This window comes from Chelonia mydas, chromosome 1 (assembly GCF_015237465.2).
Source record: "Chelonia mydas isolate rCheMyd1 chromosome 1, rCheMyd1.pri.v2, whole genome shotgun sequence".
NCBI lineage: Eukaryota > Metazoa > Chordata > Testudines > Cheloniidae > Chelonia > Chelonia mydas.
The window spans coordinates 194952608-194962073 of NC_057849.1; the positions used below are offsets into that span (position 1 = coordinate 194952608).

Here is a 9466-nt window from a genome sequence, read left to right on the forward strand (position 1 = left end):
CCCAGGACTCCCACACCCTATCCAACACCCCCGTTCCCTGACCACCCCCAGAATCTCCGAACCATCCAACCCCCCCCGACCCCTCCCCCCGCCCCCCGCCAAGAGCCTCTGCCCCATATCCAACCCCTTGGCCCGGCACCCTTAATATGCTGCTCAGAGTAGCGTGTTGGAGCCAGACATGCGGACCCCCCGGAGCGCACAGCCCCGCCCCCCCAGAGCGCTGCTTTACCGCGTTATATCTGAACTCGTGTTATAGCGGGTCACATTATATCAGGGTAGAGGTATATACACACACATACACAGTATAAGTTTTAAACAAACAATTTAATACTGTACACAGCGAGGATTATTGTGAAGCTTGGTTGAGGTGGTGAAGTCAGAAGGTGGGATATTTCCCAGGGGATGCCTTACTGCTAAAGGATGAACGAGCAAGTCCTCAAAGGTTAACACGTTGTTAATGTAGCCTCACACTGTACAAGGCAGCACGAATGGAGGGAGGAGACAACACAAGAGTGGCAGTTTCCCTGTGGAAATTGAACATGATGGTGAACCTATGCTATCCCACTGGACTGGAGCACACCACTCCCTCCATTTTCCGAAGTGCGGGGTGTGTGAGCACACATGTGCATGTGTGTGTGACATGCACATTGCTCTTTAACTGCACAGACCCCACTCTAAGTACATTGCCTTTTTAATTAGATCAGCAAGTTGAAACAGCAACTGCTGCCAGCAAGCTCCCTCCATCCTGAGCCCTGTCCCATCCCATCCCCGCCCCACGGGGATGGGGTACAGGAGCAGTGGGAGGGGGACACCCTGACATCTGAACCACTCCTCCTCCCCCCACAGCAAGCAGGAGGCTCCAGAGAGCAGCTCCAAGGCAGAGGACAGGAGCAGCACATGGCAGTGGGGGGAGGGACACCTGAACTGCTGGGCAATTGATAGCCTGCTAGGCAACTGCCACACAGGGAACTTAGGGGAGCTGATAGGGGGGCTGTCGGCCCACCCTGGTTCCAAGCCCCCACCAGCTAGCTCCAACCGGCTGCTCTTCCTGCAAGCAGTGGACAAAGCAGGCAGCTGCCAAACAACATGACAAGGGAGCATTGCACAACTTTAGAGAAGCATATTCTCTAATTGATCAGCAATGAAACAATAACTTTAAGTGAGGAATTACTGTACCTTGTTCCTCTCCTTTCCCTTACAGAGGGGTTCTTCTATTTCTCAACCCTGAACAGACAGATACCTTTCCTTTCTCCTCAGGAAATAACATAATATCTTCTTCCTCAAGTGCACGGAGCTCCTTCCGTTATAGAAACCACACCATCTCCTCCCCAGCTGGGTCTGATACTGAATTGAACCTGACACACCCTCCCGGTGCAACAGGGTGAGCTAACTGGTTTCTCAGGCTTCCATTAGTGCTTTGTTGACCTCTGTGGGGTTTATGCACCCTAACACAGCCTCACACATAGGGGTATGATAATTGCCAAAAAATATAGAATTATAAGATATCACATTACCTCAGCATCTCACCTCACGTTATAGTTATGAAATACAACACATTCAGAAATTAAAATTAATTAATTTAAACAGTACACCTGACCTCAGAAGATTTCAGCAAGAAAAATATACATTACACAGAATATACAATATCAAAGCTATCAGCAAGTCATACAAAATATAATCCATATCTTTAGTCAAAAAAAGCCAGTGTCTGAAAATTTCACAGGCCTTGTTTTAGTCAATAGACACTGGGTCTGATTTAAAACAGAACAAAACAAAAAAACATAGGAACTTAGGAATTGCCAGACTGGGTTAGATCAAAGGTCTACGTAGTCCAGTATTCTGCCCCAAACAATGGTCAGATGCTGCAAGAGCCACTGCAGTAGGCAGATGTGGAATAATCTGCACTTCACGGAGGTCTCACCTTGACCTGTAATAGTTAGAGATTGGCTTAAAACCTGAAGCACAAGATGTAATATCTCTTCCAAATTTTTCATTGTCAATTATTATAACTCTGGATATTCTTGATATCCATATAAATGTCCAATCCCTTTGAGACTCTTATTAGGTTCTTGGCTTTAATAACTTTCTGTGGCGGTGAGTTCCACAGTTTAATCACGTGTGGAAGAAAGTATTTCCTTTTATCAGTTTTGTATTTCCCACCTTCTAATGTCATTGAATGTCTCCTGGGTCTTCTGTTATGAGACAGGGAGAACAAAAGCTCTAATCTTCCTTCTCTAGATCATTCATTATTGTATATACTTATACAAGCTTTCATCATAGCTCCTCTTATTCACCTCTTTTCTAACAATCCTAATCTTTTCAATTTCTCTTCATATGAGAGCTTTTTCAGGCCTTTGATCATTCTTGTCACTTTTCTCTTTAACCCCTTCCAGCTCTGCAATATCCGTTTTGAGACTGATTGATCGGCACTGGACACAGTATTCCAAATGATGCCACATGAAGGATTTATAGAAAGGCATTATAGTATTAGTTTCCATCCCATTTCTTAAGCATCCTAACATCTTGTTAGCTTTTTTTTTAAAACCACAGTAGCACATGGAGCAGAGGTTGAGGTTTTCATTGATGCCTGGATCCTTGTCTTGGGTTGATACAATTAATTTAGAACCCTGTAAAGTGTAAGAGTAGTTTAAAAGAGTTTTCAATTATACCTTTTCAATTATAATCTTCAGTGATCATTGTTGGTGCAAAATTAGTGGTTGTAGTGAGACCCCTTTAAAAATCAGGCCCATAATGATTTCAGAAGGTTTTGGCATAAAGAAGAATCCATTAATAGTAGTATTTCATATACCAGATTAAAATGACACAATAGAATCTGGCCCACTGGGCAGATTTTGGTTTTGGTAATATTGCCCTTTATGGGGAGAGAGAGGGGTTAATTATTCCACTTGTGCTTTGAGAATTTTGATGGGCACTTTTTATATTATTATTATTATTTCTTTATTTATTAGTATAGCAATATCATCCAGAGGCTCTGATAAGAGAACAGGGCCTAGCTGGGCTATGCACTGAAAAATCTAATACATTTAATAGAAAAAGACCTGAGAACAGTCATCTCCCTGGTGCCTAAAATGACAGAAGATTTTTTTTCTTGGTTTAAGAATCAATCTAATACTGAAATAACTTCACAGAAGTCCGCAAGGGTTCAATCCTGCAGGTTGCTCATCCAGTATAATGAATAATGATAATGAAAGTAAACAGTCTGCAAACAATTCAGGATGGCTGCTACAAAATGAGATGCATATTTGTCCCATCTTTGTATGTTGTTTTCTTTAATCAGCAATAAATCATCCAGACTAAAATACCTGATTTGATCTTGGTGTATGGAAAACATAACAGAGAAGGCCAAACTGCTAGCGCTGTTTGCACTTCCACATAGTGCAGAGAAATATGCACGGATGCTCAACAATGTGAGGAGACATTCACACCTTCATTGAATGGAGATCTTATTATTATTGTAATGCCTGGGAACTCCACTCAGGAATCAGGACCCCTTTGTACTAGGTGCTAGTAGTATGGACATGGGCATTGCGGGCTGGTGATTGAGCATGACCAGGGCAAAGGCATTTCAATCCAATCCAGTGAATGCTAGTCATGGGATTTTTTCAGTTACTTCTATTGCTAATCTGGAGTACTAGCTACTAGGTGAAACTTGAGAAGAAAATGAAAGCTGCAGCAGTCTTCAGTGTCACCATCTGACACAGAAATGCGTCCAAGCGTTCCAAAGAACAGTATCTCTCAGGCAGCTGCTTAGTGCCTAATGATGCAGGCTTAGCACAGCGTTCTTGCTGACCTGACAGATTGCAATGTCCATTCCCCTCACCTAACCTTACTGTACTGGAATGTAACAATGCACTGCATTCAATAATCCCACCAGCACCTTAGGACTGCTGTCTAACAACTCTTCTCTACAATCTTCTGTAGGATCAAGTCCCATGATTGATATCAAGAAGACAGAGCATGTTTCAGAGATTTTTCCCCTCCCTCAACATATGGTTTGAGCAGCTTCTCAGCACTCTCTGCTGCTAAAGAATGGAGCCATACCAGTAAAGGAAAAGTGAAGGAATTGTGCTCCAAGAGTGTGTGTACACTGCAATAAAACACCCATGGTTGGCCCGCGGCAGCTGACTCGGGCTCATGGGGCTCAGGCTGTGGGGCTTTAAAACTGCAGTGTAGACGTTCAGACTCGGTCTGCACTGCAATTTTATAGCACTGCAGCCCAAGCCCTGAGAGCACAAGTCAGCTGACATGGGCCAGCAGCGAGTGTTTTATTGCAGTTTAGTCATACACCCCAAGTGGACTATTCTATTTTGCACTTTCCCCCAGATAGTATTCTGCAATGAAGAAATTGATTGTGGAGCCTGTTCAACAGTGCAAACGTCTAAAGCAATCTTATCATGCCCAATCCTGGGCTATATCCACCTAGCTCTGCTTATTCTCCATTGAGTTAACCCTGAGCAGGGCCCGATTTAGGGGCAGGCAACCCAGGCGACCACCTGGGGAGCCAGACTTTGGGGGCACCAGGTTCAGGGTGCTGTTTGTGTTGTTAGCAACAAAAAGGAAAACAGAATGTTTGAAGTAACATGTTTCAGGCATTCCATACGTGGATTCATTTTTCACTAATCTCCTAGAATGTTCTGGCCCTTTGTAGAATTTCATGGAACCTTCCAGCCTTTCTGAGAACTTCATTTTCCTTGAACCTCCTAGAACAGTCAGCCATGCCCTCGGGGGTATATAAGGGGAAGGGCACCACCAGTCAGTCAGTGAGATATAAGAACAAAGTGAAGTGAGAGCCCATCTGTGATATTGCGAACCTTGTTTTATTGTGTAATTATGAACATGTACTTGTGTTTTACAACTTGAAGAGTATAAGTAGCAACTAATAAAGGACAAATGCAATAAAAAAAAAAGAATTCAAAAGTTTAACAAATGGGGGGGAGGGCGCCAAAGACGCTCCTCGCCTGGGGCACCATTTCATCTAGGGCTGTCCCTGAGGTTATTCCACCAATGAACATCACCAAACAAGAGTGTGCTCTTGAGAAGCCTCCACATTGTTGCCTCTGCTCACTAGGATGACTGACCCAATGAAAAAACAGACACGAGTAGAAGTTTGAGGGGAAAAAATGTTAATTTGGCTCTTATATGTTGTTCCCACCCAGCCCAGATGTGTGTTTTCATGGTTCTCATCTAACGGTAGATATATCATATTAATGATGTTGGGGACACTGGAGCATGGCCACTAGGTAACTCGAGGGGATGGAAGACCACGAGTGTCAATGAAGCCCCCTCGCACTAGTCCGAGGTGTCCTTGGCCCCCCCGCCTGGAGGCACTCACAGCAGTTATGCTGAGAATCTGCAACAATATGTTGCAGAGTCAGACTGCCTGAAACTAAGCAAGGCCAAACAGGGCAGATATGGAAGAACAATGCTGAATAAAGCAGCTTTATGTATGGTCTAAGAAATGATACAGAGAACAAGGGCACTAGCTGGGAACTGGATTGGCTGGCTATATGGATACTTAGGGCAGCTTGCTATTGGATAAGTATGCTGGAAAAAAGGATGTATAAAAGCCTGTGTAACTTCCTGCTCTGTGTGCAGGATTTGAGATTTTATTCTCCCTGTACCTTTTTGCAGCTGCAAATAAACTTTTCTCCTTCTCCACCCCATTGTGATTATTGGGTGTAGCACACCGGGTAGCGAACCAACCCAAGCTGTTGTTTAGCCTCTCGGCACTGGGTGCCGGCAACAATGATGAAAACAACAATAGGCTTATGTTTAAAAAAGTACAGGTAACAAATCTGTTTTATTTGTAATAAAACAAAACTCTTGTAGATCAGTTTAGCTCAGTACCATTATACAGTGTTATACTGTCACTTACGTGTTTGCTTGGGGGAAAATGTGGCTTTATTTGTTAACTAAAGTCTTTTGTCTTTGTGCTAGTCAGTTCATTGTACTAATTGATCATTGATGTTGCTTCCCATTCTGACTTCAAGTCAGCTGAAAAAGTAGCTAATCAGTACACTGGATTTATCATTTTACTAACCAGGCCAAGATGTACTTTCCTTTATCTGTATTCAGCTGTAATAAAATGAACCTCTAAAATATATGGAGATATTAGGTATGGCAGTGGCAGGTGTTGAAGAGGGTGTGGCATTTGGCCCTACACTGACCCATTCCCTTACTGTTCCAACTTTTTGTTTTGTTAGAACTATCCAGTGCAGGGGCGGGCAAACTTTTTGGCCTGAGGGCCACATCGGGGTTGTGAAACTGTATGGAGGGCCGGGTAGGGAAGGCTGTGCTTCCCCAAACAGCCTGGCCCCTGGCCCCATCCGCCCCCTCCCACTTCCTGCCCCCCGACTGCCCCCCTCAGAACCCCTGACCCATCCTATCCTCCCCCCTGCTCCTTGTTCCCTGATCACCCCCTCCCAGGACCCCCCGTCCCTAACCGCCCCCCCGGACCCCATCCCCTATCTAACTCCCCCTGCTCCCTGTCTCCTGACTGCCCCAACCCCATCCACCCTCCGACAGGCCCCCCTGGGGCTCTGTTTATCCAACCCCCCATTCCCTGTTCCCTGACCGCCCCCCTAGAACCTCTGCCCCATCCAACCGCCCCTGCTCCCTGTCTCCTGACTGCCCCCGGAACTCCCCGCCCCTTATCCAACTCCCCGCTCTCTGCCTCCTTACCATGCCACTCAGAGCAGCAGGAGCTTGCAGCACCACCGCCTGGCTGGAGCCAGCTATGCTGCCGCGCTGCCTGGCAGGAGCAGCGGGCCAGAGCACTGACGGCATGGCGCGCTGAGGCTGCGGGGGAGGAAGAACAGCAGGGGAGAGGCCGAGGTCTAGCCTCCCTAGCCGGGAGCTCAGGGACTGGGCAGGATGGTCCCACGGGCCATAGTTTGCCTACCTCTGATGCAGTGCCTGAACTTTACAGATAAAAAGATTTCCTCCTGCTCCCACTCAAGTCAGTGGAAGAATTCTCAATAATTTAAACAGGAGCAGGCCTGTAAATATGCTAAATAAACATGTACTCAAATAAGAAGTCATATTCTATATAGAATGATATTGCCAGTTCACAATAAAAAGATCAATCCTGTAAGCCCATGTCCGTATGAATAGGCCCTTTGCAGTCCGTGGGATCTTTCAGAAGAATACATTTTTGCAGGATTAGGCCCTGTCATAAATATAAAGGGAAGGGTAAACACCTTTAAAATCCCTCCTGGCCAGAGGAAAAACCCTTTCACCCGTAAAGGGTTAAGAAGCTAGGATAACCTCGCTGGCACCTGACCAAAATGACCAATGAGGAGACAAGATACTTTCAAAGCTGGAGGGCGGTGGGGGGAGAAACAAAGGTTCTCTCTGTCTGTGTGATGTTTTTGCCGGGAACAGAAAAGGAATGGAGTCTTAGAACTTAGTAAGTAATCTAGCTAGATATGCGTTAGATTCTGATTCCTTTAAATGGCTGAGAAAATAGCTGTGCTGAATGGAATAGATATTCCTGTTTTTGTGTCTTTTTGTAACTTAAGGTTTTGCCTAGAGGGATTCTCTATGTTTTGAATCTGATTACCCTGTAAGGTATTTACCATCCTGATTTTACAGAGGTGATTATTTTACTTTTTCTTCTATTAAAATTCTTCTTTTAAGAACCTGATTGCTTTTTTCATTGTTCTTAAGATCCAAGGGTTTGGGTCTGTGTTCACCTATGCAAATTGGTGAGGATTTTTATCAAGTCCCCAGGAAAGGGGGTGTAGGGTTTGGAGAGGATTTTGGGGGGAAAGACGTTTCTAAGCGGGCTCTTTCCCGGTTATATATCTGTTAGACGCTTGGTGGTGGCAGCAATAAAGTACAAGGGTAAAATAATTTGTACCTTGTGGAAGTTTAACCTATGCTGGTAAAAATAAGCTTAGGGGGTTTTTTATGCAGGTCCCCACATCTGTACCCTGGAGTTCAGAGTGGGGAAGGAACCTTGACAGGCCCAAACAAAAAAAGAAACCTCTACTCATACAAGCAGCCCTTGCCCACATGAGTAGTTGTATTAACTTCAGTAGGATTATTTGCATGGAAAAGTATTACTTAGGTGAGCAAGGGTTACAGAAGAAGGGTCCTAACTTTTTTCTGTATCAGGTAGAACCTACAGTGATATTGGTGGAATCTAGGTTCATTACTCACAGCTCCCTAGCACAGCCCTTTCCTGATATTAAGAAAAGCAAAACAAAAAATAAATTAACAGAAGGCGAGACACAAGTGAAAGCCAGGGCCCTACAGAACTTTGTTATCAACATGTTCAATCAGTTCAACATTAGTCTCTCCAGCTTTTTTTCTTATAGGAGTAAAAAAAAAAAAAAGGCCTTTCCTTGTTTTTCTTACCCTTTTTTGTGGTTACATCATTAATACAATATTGGATTTTGAAACATAACCCTATGTTCAGTAGTAACAAATGGACAGATGCCAAAATAGATGAGACCTTATGTATATTAATAATTTGCACTATTGTAGTACATACTAGGCCCCATGTGCTGGGCACTGTACATACACATCATCAGAGCCAGTCCCTGCCCCAGGAGCTTGCAATCTAAATAGATAAAACAGACCACAGTTGGGAAAAGAGGCAAAGTGACTTGCTTAAGGTCACACAGGAAGTCAATGGCAGCACCTGGAAAAGACTAGTCTCCTGTCTCCCAGCTCTGTCCTCTCCCTATTAGTTCATGTTGCCTCTCCAGCTATCCCTACCTTCGATTCCTGGTTCTGTCAAGTCACTAAACTCTGTGTCTCAGTTTCCTCAGCTGCAAAACGAAGATGATGATACATTCCCACCTTTGTAAAGTGTTTTGAGGCCTTAGGACAAAAGGTGCTATGTGATCATTATTATTAAAATTACTACCTAGGATGAACAACATTACCAAGACGCCACTGAAACTAATTTTTCCATTCTTGACTGATTTTTACCTGTGCAGCTTTAACAAAATTAACAGGGTTCTTTTTGTTTCTTTTGCATTTAATATACAATAGTAATTTGCTAGTAAACTGTGAACTTAACATTCTAAAATATACTTGATTACATCATCTCTGGAGGTTCAAATTAAAAACGCCAGCAGATGGTATTGACTGAATAGTCTGTGCGACACATACAGAGTCTAGTGAATAGGGCACTGCATGAGGCATCAGAAGACCATGGATGGTTCTATTCCTGTATCTGCCATGGATCTGCTGTGTCACCTTGGGCAAGTCACTGCACCTCTGTCTTGTCTATTTAGATTGTGAACTCTTTGGGGCTGGGACTGCCTCTCACTATATTTGTACGGTGTCTAGCACAATATGGTTTGTAGGGACTACTTCAATACAAATAATGACAATATATAGTCGTAGCCCAATTAACTAATTCTTTGGGCCACCAAAGCTCACCCAGAAAGCAGCGCAGGGCTCCAGTAGATGCACTTGCTATTGTTAGGCC

The 9466-nt window shown here is 44.2% G+C and overlaps 1 long non-coding RNA gene across 1 annotated transcript; it reads right to left on the reverse strand.

The window, feature by feature from the left end:
- Positions 1-305: 305 nt before the first annotated feature.
- LOC119567036 lies at positions 306-1895 on the reverse strand. Its single transcript, XR_005226710.2, has 2 exons — positions 1177-1895; positions 306-524 (listed from the first exon to the last, which is right to left on the reverse strand). It is a non-coding gene; the product is annotated as an uncharacterized LOC119567036 (long non-coding RNA).
- Positions 1896-9466: the final 7571 nt, after the last annotated feature.